Source organism: Strix uralensis, chromosome 3, assembly GCF_047716275.1.
Source record: "Strix uralensis isolate ZFMK-TIS-50842 chromosome 3, bStrUra1, whole genome shotgun sequence".
Taxonomy (NCBI): domain Eukaryota; kingdom Metazoa; phylum Chordata; class Aves; order Strigiformes; family Strigidae; genus Strix; species Strix uralensis.
In genome coordinates, this window is record NC_133974.1 from 116,292,161 (window position 1) to 116,303,373 (window position 11,213).

The window sequence follows — 11,213 nt, forward strand, 5'->3', positions numbered from 1 at the left end:
TCTAGCCTGACAGCTCCCACCAAGGAGTGCATGCTTCCACCATGAATTTGGTTTTCAACCCTGATTATTTTGTTTGTATTCGGGGAATGTTTCTATTGTCAAGACACAGCTCTAGGAGTGGAGAGAACGAGCAGCAATATGAGTGATCCATGCTAAAATGTCAGCATAATATTCCTGTATCTTAGCACAAGGGAATGGTGTTTGCTTTTACTTTATCGGAAACCTGGTCTGCTCTACAGTTCTCACCCAGAGGAGTTGGGAGAGAAGATGAAGTGCAGGCTCCTGTCCAATTTAGTCTTGCTTTCATAAGGATTGAGTGAATTGCTGCAGAAGTTGGCAGCGCTGTTGCGCTGGGTTGTATTGGTGTGTCAATCTTTGTCGAGCTGCCCAAGAGGGATTCTCCCAATGCTCTTTCAGTGTGCCAGCAGCTGTGTGACTCCAGGCTGGATTTCATGCTACCCTCTGCCACGCATCTGATTTCTCAGGCTGGAGGAGATGAACTTGATTCTCCCAATGTCCTGGGTGCTCAGATGTACTTCAGGGGTGAATGTTACCCCGTGACTTCCTAGAGCAGAAGACAGCCCCATCTCCTCCTCATCCCTGAGAAGCATCCCAGTTGCTGGGTGGGGAGAGGGAAGGAAGGGTGTTTTATTCACTCTCTCTGAATCATTAATTCTTTGCTGCACAGTTCCAACGGGAGGGATGAAACAGTTGGGAGGCAGTGGAGAAGTGTCTGAATCCCCTCGGGCTGAGGAAGACGCTGAACCTGGGTGCCTCATGCATGGGGCAAGCGCTTCAGATGCAGGGCTGTTGTAATAAAACAGGACACAACAACCCATTTTGCCCTTGAAGCCAAAACACAGCAAAGCCCAGGAAAGAATCACAGCCTGGGAACACAGATTTTATCCAAGTACTTCCTTTGGCTGGGAGTGGAGGAACACCTCAGGCTTTGATCGTGGTGACTAACACCAGGAAAAGGGGGAGAAGTTGGGAAGAATTTATGCCAGCCCCGTTACTCCACTCCACATACAGGTTCTGCTCCTACGGCACTGCACTGTCAGAAATTTGCAGACACTTGCCCAGGGGCAGCCAGGACATCTGCAGCAAAGCAAGGAATGGAAATGCAGCCCCCAAATTCCAGGCTGATTACCGGGCTGCCTCTTCCTCTCTGGAGCACAGGGGGTAGCTCCCCATACACAACATCACCCGGTCGGCATTACGGTGTTTGAGATTTTGGCTCTTCCCAGTGACGTTGCAGATGAGCGAAGCTGGGACACAGTTTTAGAGGCCCCAAACCCTTCCCTGGCAGCACAAGTCAAAACCTCATTGTGCCTCCCCCCTGGTCGGCCATCCTTTCCTTGTGGCTCCGGCAGAGGATGCTGCAGACTTTGGAAAGTTCAGCCTGGGCTGCAGCTCTGCTTATCCTTTCCAGGATCCAGAAATATGCAGCCGGTCGCTGCAGATATTCTGGGAAGGATAAAAAAAGGCTGATTTGAATAGTTTCCCTTGGTGGACAAATTCATCCCCCATGCTGTTCAACTGCCTGTTACATTGAGAGGAATCTGACCACGTGTCTGCAGAGCCTTTGAGGAGGAGAGGGCTTCAAAATGCATTTTTCCCAAGTTTGGAGCTGATGAAACTGAAGCTCTCCTGAATGGCAGCCAAGCCACCACTCAGCAAACCTTAGTGCTGTCCCCCAAACAGAGACAGAGCTTTCAGCATAGTCTAAAAATGCAAATTCCAGACAAAATCCTAATGAAAAACAAACAGCAGGCTCTTGATCTATACGGCAGTGGTGCGTACTGGTTAGCCTCTAATGCTATTCTGCATAATACATTTTGGCATACGATTTTGCTACAGATCAAACATACCATATATACTCCCCCTTATGCTACTTATATGCTAAGTCTTAAGAAGTAGGAGTTACATATATTTTGGCAAAAAATGCCAAAATCTTGGTGTCGCTTGAAAAACATGAATTGATAGAAGTTCTTACCCATTTTTTGTCTTAAAAAGGAGATATTACAATACTAAAGAGAAGCAAAATTTAATTCTCAGCAAGGTACAGGTTGTTTCACTGGAGCAAACCAAAAGGAAATAGCGGCTTCTTCATCTCCAGATGATCTGAAGCGCCCTTCCAGAGGGGAAGCTTTAGATAGCCACCACTGCACTCAGTAACTGGATAACATTGTATGGTTGGTGAGAAATGAGATCAGACTAGATGGACTAACAGCCCCTCCTCACTTTAAAAAACTATGAATGTATAAATTATGTAGATTGTGTAAGATCTATGATGGTCTCCAAGCCCATGCTAGAGGAGTCGGTTCAATGGGCAGTTAAAATCATCCCTTCCTACCTGAGGCTTGGCTCCACTATGAGAACTTGGGGCTTTACGAAGCTGATGACCTTAACATCTGCCTTAGTCTGGTACCAAGATGATGAATAATCATTTGCTAAGTTGTCAGTTGGAAAACATTAACAGTGTTTGTCACCTCTCTGATATTGGACTAACAGGGACTTCAGGGCATGTTCCTGCTATGGGGCTTACTTTAACCAACACAGTAAACAATTTTGGGTGCTGCTGCATAGGAGGGAAAAAAGCCTGCTAAACGATCCCTATTTTTGTGCAGGGGTTGTGAAGAGAGGTCTGGTGTGCTGGGAAAAGCTCTTTTCACCACTTCTTTTTCCCTTGTGTTACTAAGCCAACAGTTTTGATATTAACTTCATGTTAATGATGTGGGGACACATCCAAAGCCTGTAAAAGTCACTGGAAGGTCTCCCGCTGAGGTCAAGGGCTCTGGGCAAGACCCTTATTTGAGCAGGTCTCTCAGAAATGAACTTCAAGCCAGGTCAGCATCACCTGATTGGCATTAGGGCGCCTGCAATTTTGGCTCTCACCCGTGAATTACTGATGCAGAGCAGCGCTTTTCCCATCTAATTTTTCTTTGTAGCTCATTCCTGCATTTAGGGATTTGTGATAGGATATATTCCCACAGCTTCGGGGGGGACGACTGCTTTTGAATTAATTCACTACAATCCTGACACTATGCTCTTGACAAGTGGCCTGTTAGGTCGATGGAAAACCAAATGTAAGAGGTACATCAGCGGATAGTTTCCCTGTTACCAAATAAATCCCCCACACAGCTCATTTGTTACATGCCCCTGTTTATTACACATATTTAAACTGTTGGCACATTGTGAACTTCTGTTTCTCCCTGTACCTTCCAGAGAAGCAAAATATTTTAACCCATGCTAAACTATAGGCATCAAAACCAGCAGTTGCCTTTGGAAGGGTATTATTTTCCAGCATGTTCCAGGAAATACTGAAGGTCTGATGCAGCTCTGGAGAGCTCAGGCAAGCTTTCCCTTTGTATGCAAACCTTTTTTTAACTCCATAACTTTTCACATCTCCAGTCAAGCCCACATTCGAATAGTTTGCTGAGTCTGGGGGGCTTGTGAAAGATTATAAAGATCTTGTTTCTCTATCAAGAATCTAGAAAGCAGGTTGATGCTGTTTAGTCTCTGTCTGACAGACACTGCTGATAGCTACAGGATGCTAGCGCTTTCTCCTCTTGGAGACAAACTGACTCCTGTTTAGTTACAGGTGCTTAAAAATAAAAAAAAATGCAGTCAGCAGAAGGGAAAAAAAGCATTTTTTTTTTCCCTCTCCTCCATAATGCCAAATGAATTGCAGAGGATCGCAGAGAATATTAACACCTTTCTCCCAGCCAAAAGAAATAAAGCAAAAAACCCAAAGTTATTCTTAATGGCAAGAAAATAGCAATTTCTTGCCAAATTTACAGTCCCAGCCTTTGCTAATGCTATCATCCTTTATTTTGACCAAGGCTTCTATTAAAATAGCTGCCGATTTGATGAAGGTGATGCCAGACAAACTCCATCTGATCCCAGCTGTCGACTGATGAGAATTTCAACGAAAAGAAGTAAGCCCAAATACATTGGACTAGGGCTCTTTTGCAATGACTAGCTGTGTTTTCCCTTGATCCCCTGAAAGCAGCATTGCCTTGCAAGACCCCAAACTCACTGAAATCAGTGCAAAAACCCTCCTGTGAAGCCCAGGCAAGCTGCAAGGCATCCCTGGTGCCTGCAGGCTACTTCTGGCACCAAAATCCCTGCTGTGCACCAACATGGATCCCTAGAAGCTGGGCTACTGCTTGTGACCAGGCAGTGGTGGGGCAAGCCAAGACCTGGACACCTTCCTACAGCTCTTACTCAACCAAGCTTTTTCTACCATAAGAAAAAAAAAGACAATTGTGCCTCTTTTCTTGCCTCTGACCATAATTCAGTATTACAATGATAATGTGGCTATTAATTTTGCAAAGGACTTGATTCTTGTTCCTATAGCCACCTCAGCCCTGCTGTGAGTCAGCCCGCAGTGCTTCACGTAGGGCAGATGGGAACATGTCCAAAGGAACAGACTCACTGCCTTATCATCTTAGGGTCTTGACTTTTAGACACCTGAATTAGCCTATACTTTTTTTTTTTTTTAGTATGTACACATCTCCTGTCTTCACAGCAATATTTTTTCCCCACAGTGATTATTTTCTTTAGTGATGGGCCCTCATCATGATCAGAAAATCCAAATTATTTGGAAAAAGATGAGAATTTAGGTTTGTATCTGGTCGCTCTCTCTGGAGGGGTGGAACTGAAGTCCTGGACCGAGTGTCTTCGGGGAGCTATGATCTGGCTCTGAACTTTTTGCCGTGGGCGTATTCATACCTCCAACTGCTATTGCTTGTTCCCTGCCTGTGATGAGAAAATGCCCTTTTTATCACCAGATCGGGTTGGAGTCTTTGCCTGCGATGAGTAAACATGCAAAAGGCCTGGAGAAATAAACACCTGGCAAAATATTTTTGGAAATTTCATGATTAGTCATTGTCTGTGTGTTTGTGAAGGTCGGACCCAGCTGTGGTGGGGAGCAGAATGCTGGAGGCTGCATCTGTAGTCAACAGGTTTTATACATTAACATAGCCTTGGTTTTCCGGCATGGATGCTGGTTTAAAGATGTCCCTTTCCTACATCCACTGGTTTGAGGAAAAAAACATCACAAGACAACCAAGGTGTCTTGATTAGAGCTGATGGACTGACACTGTTGGTCAAAGCACATTTGCATGAATTCACATGCATATAAATTGCCCAGCCGTTGAATCCCTGCGAGGAGGTGAGGATGGACTCAAAGGTACCGCGACCTGAAAATATGCAAGTACATCTGCAGTCTGAAAACAAAGCATGTGCTCACAGACTTGCTAAGGCACAGCAGGTATGAACTTTAACTACTAAAGGCATCTGAAATGTCATCTGAGGGTAGGGGCAGCTCTGGGTTTCAAGCAGCTCCCTCCAAAGCAGGTGGCAACCCTTCTGTGGTAGGTGTCCAAAATACTGGGTGGGAAGCAGTCGTTATTATGGGAGTGAGCAATCCCTGGTCATAACTACCACGTCCTGCAATGCTATGTTCTTCCTTTGGCCAGAAATCTGGGTTGAAGTCAGCACAAGTAGCCACATGTGGAGCTCTGGGATTTCATCCAAGAAACCTGATATGTATACTTTGAAATACAACAAGCAAGCACGCTACAGATGGGGAAAGAAGAGCAACACAGAGAAGACACACCAGGATAAGGAGATGCTACAGCAGAGAAGGTACACTGGGAGAAAAGCTGCCCTGTTAAACCCTTCAGTTGTGATCCACATCTTTCCCTGGCTCCGGGAGCCCCTGCTGCTGGCCACTGAGCTCCAGCCACTTTTGTCCTGGAGGTGGTCTGAGAAAAATCTCCTTTTACTTTCTCCTTTCTTTTTTCCTTTCTCCTTTACTGTGCAGTCTACCTCCTTTTGAGATATTCAAAAGCTATCCAGACATGGTCCTCAAAGCCAGCTCTGGGTGACCCTGCTTGAGCAGCGGTTGGAGTTGGTTTGGGGGATAAACTCTGTATTTATGTACCAGTATCACCTCAGCATTTGCTCCCTCAGGAAAACTGCACCAGGTGGGGCTGGTGGGCTTCACTCAGCACACGCCAGTAAGATGCAGCCTGAAAGCCCTAGTTTTTATTGACATGAGTTATTTTTGAATCAGATAGATCTGTCATCTCACAGTTGCAACTGGAGATCAGAAGCATTTGCTGCAGACTCGGAGAATGCTCTTCCTGCTCGTAAACCTGCAGATAAATGTGTTCTCACATTGCTTTTCACTTCAGAGAGACAATTTAGTGGCAAATTACAGCAGCACTACAAAGAAGGCAACAGGAACTCTTGGCAATAAATTGCTGTTTCACGCAGCGGCTGCTCATGAAGCACGTCATGTTTACCAGCGCCGGATTGGGAATGAAGCCTGCCTTTTACACACGTGATTCACCTAGATGCCAAACCAGCAGTACCTTTCTAGCCTCTGTTTTGTTTTCGACAATTTATCAAATTATCTGTTGAGTCTAACTCCAGAGGTTTTGTAATTTGCAGTAACTCCTCTGATAGTACCAAGAGCTCTCACTACAGCACTGGGCATAATTATCTACCAGGTATCAAACAGAAGAGAGACATGAAAATTTCTTTGGACTTGCTAAAATAATATTGCCTTTATGTTTCCTGGAGGGGTAATTAGATAACAGACTAGCATAAATGGAAGCGTATGACGCATTTAGTCTAGCTGCAATACTTCACTAGTGTGAAAACCTGACTCAGGTTTCCTGGATGCAGAATCAGCCTAATGCAGTTTTCTCATCTGCCTTCATCTTTTATTCCTGCTCCTTTCAGCTGTCCTGCCTGGAGAAGGGCCATGACGAGATCTGTCCTTGTCACCACTGACAGAACATGCCAATGGAACATTGTGATCTTGACACAGTCTGCAGTGAGCTTCACTTTCTGTGCAAGTGGAATGTTCAAGCTCATTAAAAACACAGTTAATCCCCTTTTAACCATCAATATTTGTTCCCAGCACAGTCATTAAACACAGAAAAGGAGGAGGGAAGTTTTGTGCTGGAAGTTAACAAATTAGTTATTTCTGGACTCCTCCCAGAGAGTTTTGCTTTTCCCCTAAGCCCTCCTTGCCCTCTCCAGTCCCCAAGGCTCCATGTTTGGATGGGAAATAATTCATTATGTCACCCGTAGAATAACAGCAAAGAGGAGTAAAGGAAATAAAGGAGAACGTTCTTCTGCTTGATGAGGAGGTGGGACTGGCTCTCCTGGGAGGGCAGGAATGGGCAGACCTGGTCCTTTGCTCCAAGAGCTGCCAGGATGTCCTACTTCTGCAGGAGCTCTCAGTGTAGATGGGACTGTCACTCTTGCAGATATTAATTATGATAAAAACTAAAGCAGTCAGAGATTACCATCTTTTCTGAATTGCAAGAAAAGTTTGAAAACCAAACAACTGGGGAATGAGACGTGGACATGCCAAAAGGACCACCATGTGTGGGAGATGGAGATCTTAGTGCCACGGATGCAATGCTTGCTCCCAGGTCTTGAGCAGGATTTAAATTGCTTAGTACAGCCATAGCCCGAGTCTTAGGGCTCTGAGAGCAATGGGCATTTCCACCAGCCGCTTGTGGGCAGGGTGCCCATTTGTAGCTCAGGGTTACACCAGCCTTTTAACGGGGTTAAAAGAGCGGGTTGGGGAGGGGACCTCTGGCTGTTTGGCTTGCCAAGCTCTGCTTTCATTTTACCTCTTTTCCCGTTGTTTTTACAGCTCATATCCTTGGCTATAGAACTGCTTATCTTCCAGGTCAGCAAACGGTGCTTGCCCTGCATTACCCCTGCTTGCCATCCCTCCATGGGGTCGCACTGCCTGAGCATATGAATAATTAATAAAAAGGAGGATTGATCTGTCTAAGGAGATTAACAATGGGTCAGTGAAGCGCAGTGTGGTCTGTGCAGGAGTTAATGGACTGAACAGGCGGAACAACAGCTTGAACTGAAGACTGGTTTTTTACATCTGTTTTTGTCAAGATATGGCTTGCTTTGTAAATCATTAAAGTCAAAATTAATCCACATCTAAGGCGAGGGGCTTTATTCACTTCAGCTGAAGGAGGAGGAGAAGGGTCCCAGAGTTTTTCACCAAGGTCGCAATAATTTACTAGCTTTGTGCTTATTTCAAATAATTGCATAGTACTAAATCTCAGGGATGGTTTTCATTGCTGGAAGCAGGGCCAAGCGTAAGCTCAGCAGAGACCTGCTGCTCCCCACTGCAGAGCAATGGCCATCTTGCTCTTCAAATATACAAAATAAATATACAGAAATGTTTCCAGACAAACAACTGATATTTTTTAAAAGCATGTTTCCTCAGCTACTGTTTTAAAACGTTAATATTCCTAAATAGTGGTAAGGCTAGCAAGAGGCCATACACCCTTCGGTATAGCAGTGGTTGTTCAGATCATGAGCTCTTTGTTAAAAGCATCTGCTTTTACTTCAGGATATTTAATGATTGTAAAGTGCCAGAAATACACAAATTCAAGAGCTGTAGAAATGCCAGAGTAGAGAAAGTAAAAATATTCCTTTGGGCAGAGTTTGATTTTACAGAGTTTTACTTCACCTTCATTAAAATCCCAGAACATCATGTACCGATGGGTTTTGCATTCTTATTTCATTACTCTTTATATGATTATAACCTAGTATTGCAGAGAAATAAGAAAACAATGCTGTTGCAAAGATGCTCTTGCAGGAACTTCAATGCAAGCCTAAACCTTTTGTACCTGAAGGAGGAATTGTGCTGTGTATACGTGGCGCAGCTCGGCTTCCCCCACTTGCAAGTGGGGCCGAGCCTGTCTGTCCAAGGTCAGGATTTGTCCAAAAATGTTCCTTGGTGAAGCAGCTGCCTAAACAAGGCAGCACACAAATATTCACAGAAGCTTTAGGAAAGCCTGAAATTGAAGAGGAACTTAAGGCAGAGTGCATATGCTGAGCTTTGCAAGGAGAGAGCCTAACAACAGGGATGCAGACCACCCCAGGCAGCTGGGCACGGGGCTGGAGGAGGCTCCGAGCGAGGCTGAATTTTCTGGGATAGGCACAGGCAAAATGAACCCTAGTGCCTACAGGTATGGATCTGACCCTTCCTACACTGAGCACCATCCTTCCCTCTCCCTCACCCCAGACAAAATGCACTCTTAGGGAAAAAAGCAATTTCTCTGAGCATGAATATAAGCAAAGCAACCCTGTTTTGTGTGCATAGACTTGCTGAACAACTGGCAACAACACTGTCAACGTGGTTTGCTTTCTTAATCCCACATATCAATATAAAAAGATGTAAATTCAATCAGTTCCTAGATTGCTCTGGCTGGAGACTGTAAACAAACCGAGGGAAGACAATGGCAGACAAGGGTGAAAGTGATGCTGCTATGCACTGGATACGGCACTGCAGGCACGGAGTTTTGCAGGGAGAAAGTTGAAATGCATACACAGAACCAGCTTTCCTCGAATTCCTCCATGACAAGGACCCTTAGGTTCGGTCAGTTGGATGCTACTGATGTAATTTGGAAGGAAAACCCAGAGAGAAGAGGGGCTGAGCAGCAGGCAGAAGGAAGGACTGCTGAACAATTACATGTAGCATGGCCACGACCAGGCAGCTCCCTATCCTGTACCTAACATCTGTTAATTTATTAATCTGCTCTGCTTAAGTGGAAAATGAGCCATTACACCCTGTGCAGCTGGTCAGGGGTATTGTTATTACTGCTCCCTCCACCTCCCACCTGCAGGGAGGAGAATCCACATTGCACCAAAACCACACAGCTGTGCTAAACAGCAATACTGCCAAGTCACCACACTTGCTTAAACACACCCCCACCCTCCTGCAGTCACAGCTTGGGAACTCCTGCCTTTTTCAGGAGTTGAAAAAAAACCAAACAACCCAACGCAGATAAATGACAGCAGTGGTGCTAGATGGAGCAATACTGGCTTATATTGGGCTGAGGATTTTCTTTGGTTTTATTTTGAGAACATGCATTGCACCTCGGAGCTGTGGTTTGCTTCATTTCTCAGTTACTGCTCTCAAAATAATCAAAATAAAACTCCCTACCAGAGGCTCAGAAATAAGCCAAAGGCCAGTGCTCTCATTCATCATCCTGGGCCAGGCTGATGCCAGCTCCGTCCTTTGGTCACCCCCTGCCCAGCTCAGCTAACACACCATTTACATAAACTCACACAGCAAAACCAACATGCTCAAGTATTATAATGAGCTGCAGCCCCCCCATGCCATGCCACCCAAATGAGTCCGTCCCCCCCCCCAGTGCAGGCAAAAACCGTGGTTTGATTTGGCTTGATTTATCTCTAAGTGGCCTCAGAAATGGGGCAAATACAGGGGGTTTTGGTTAACTACAACTAGGCATATGCCATTTTTCTAATGCTCCTCACCATCTTCATGCTCAAGCCTTGTCAGTGATAAAGTGTTTCTGACATTAATGGTAGGCTCTGTAAGAAGTCATATCACTTTATAAAAATGTATTTTTAATTGCCACATGGTCCTGGAGGGTGCAATTATGTCATGGTTTGAAAGCTGTAAAAATTATATTAAGAATCTGTATAAATCAGCTTGAATTACCAGTTCCTATAGAAGCCGAACAACATAATGAAACCACTGGAGGGCAAAAACATTTTATACTGGCTTGCAGAACAATGCTGGCCTGACAAAGGACATCTATTTATTTAAAAACTTTATTTTTTTTTGAAAGAAAAAACACTGGCAGAGAGACTGGGTCCCCACTGAAAGGTGACAAAAGAGGTGGGTAACACTTTGTGCATCTATTTTAACAGCTCAGAAATTGTCAGAGCCCTCAACTTCAGAAGAACACATGGGGTCATGAGGATTTCCAGCGGCTGGGGAGATGGCCCTGCATGCCTGCAATCTTGGTAGCAGGTCATGGGGGGAACAGAGACAAGCCAGGCGTCCATGAATGATGAACCTCTCCTGGAGCTGTGCTGCTCTTCTTCCAGGAGGCTCTCCAAGCGTGTTAAGCGGCATGTTTTTATGTAGAGGAAGAAAATTTTTCACCTATCACACTGAAATATAATGAAGATTAATTAGGTTGTGGTTGCAAAGCACTCATCAGCATCAGGTGCCTACTGCTAGTGTAATTATATTTATTATGAATGTGCCAGAGCATCCCAACTACACTTAAGCGCAGGGCCTGACGACAGATTTAGGGAGCACTGTTTATGCCAGCAGAGCATCCCAAAATCACTCTTTTAGTCTGTGGACATTTTGCAAGGAGAGCTGCCCCCAG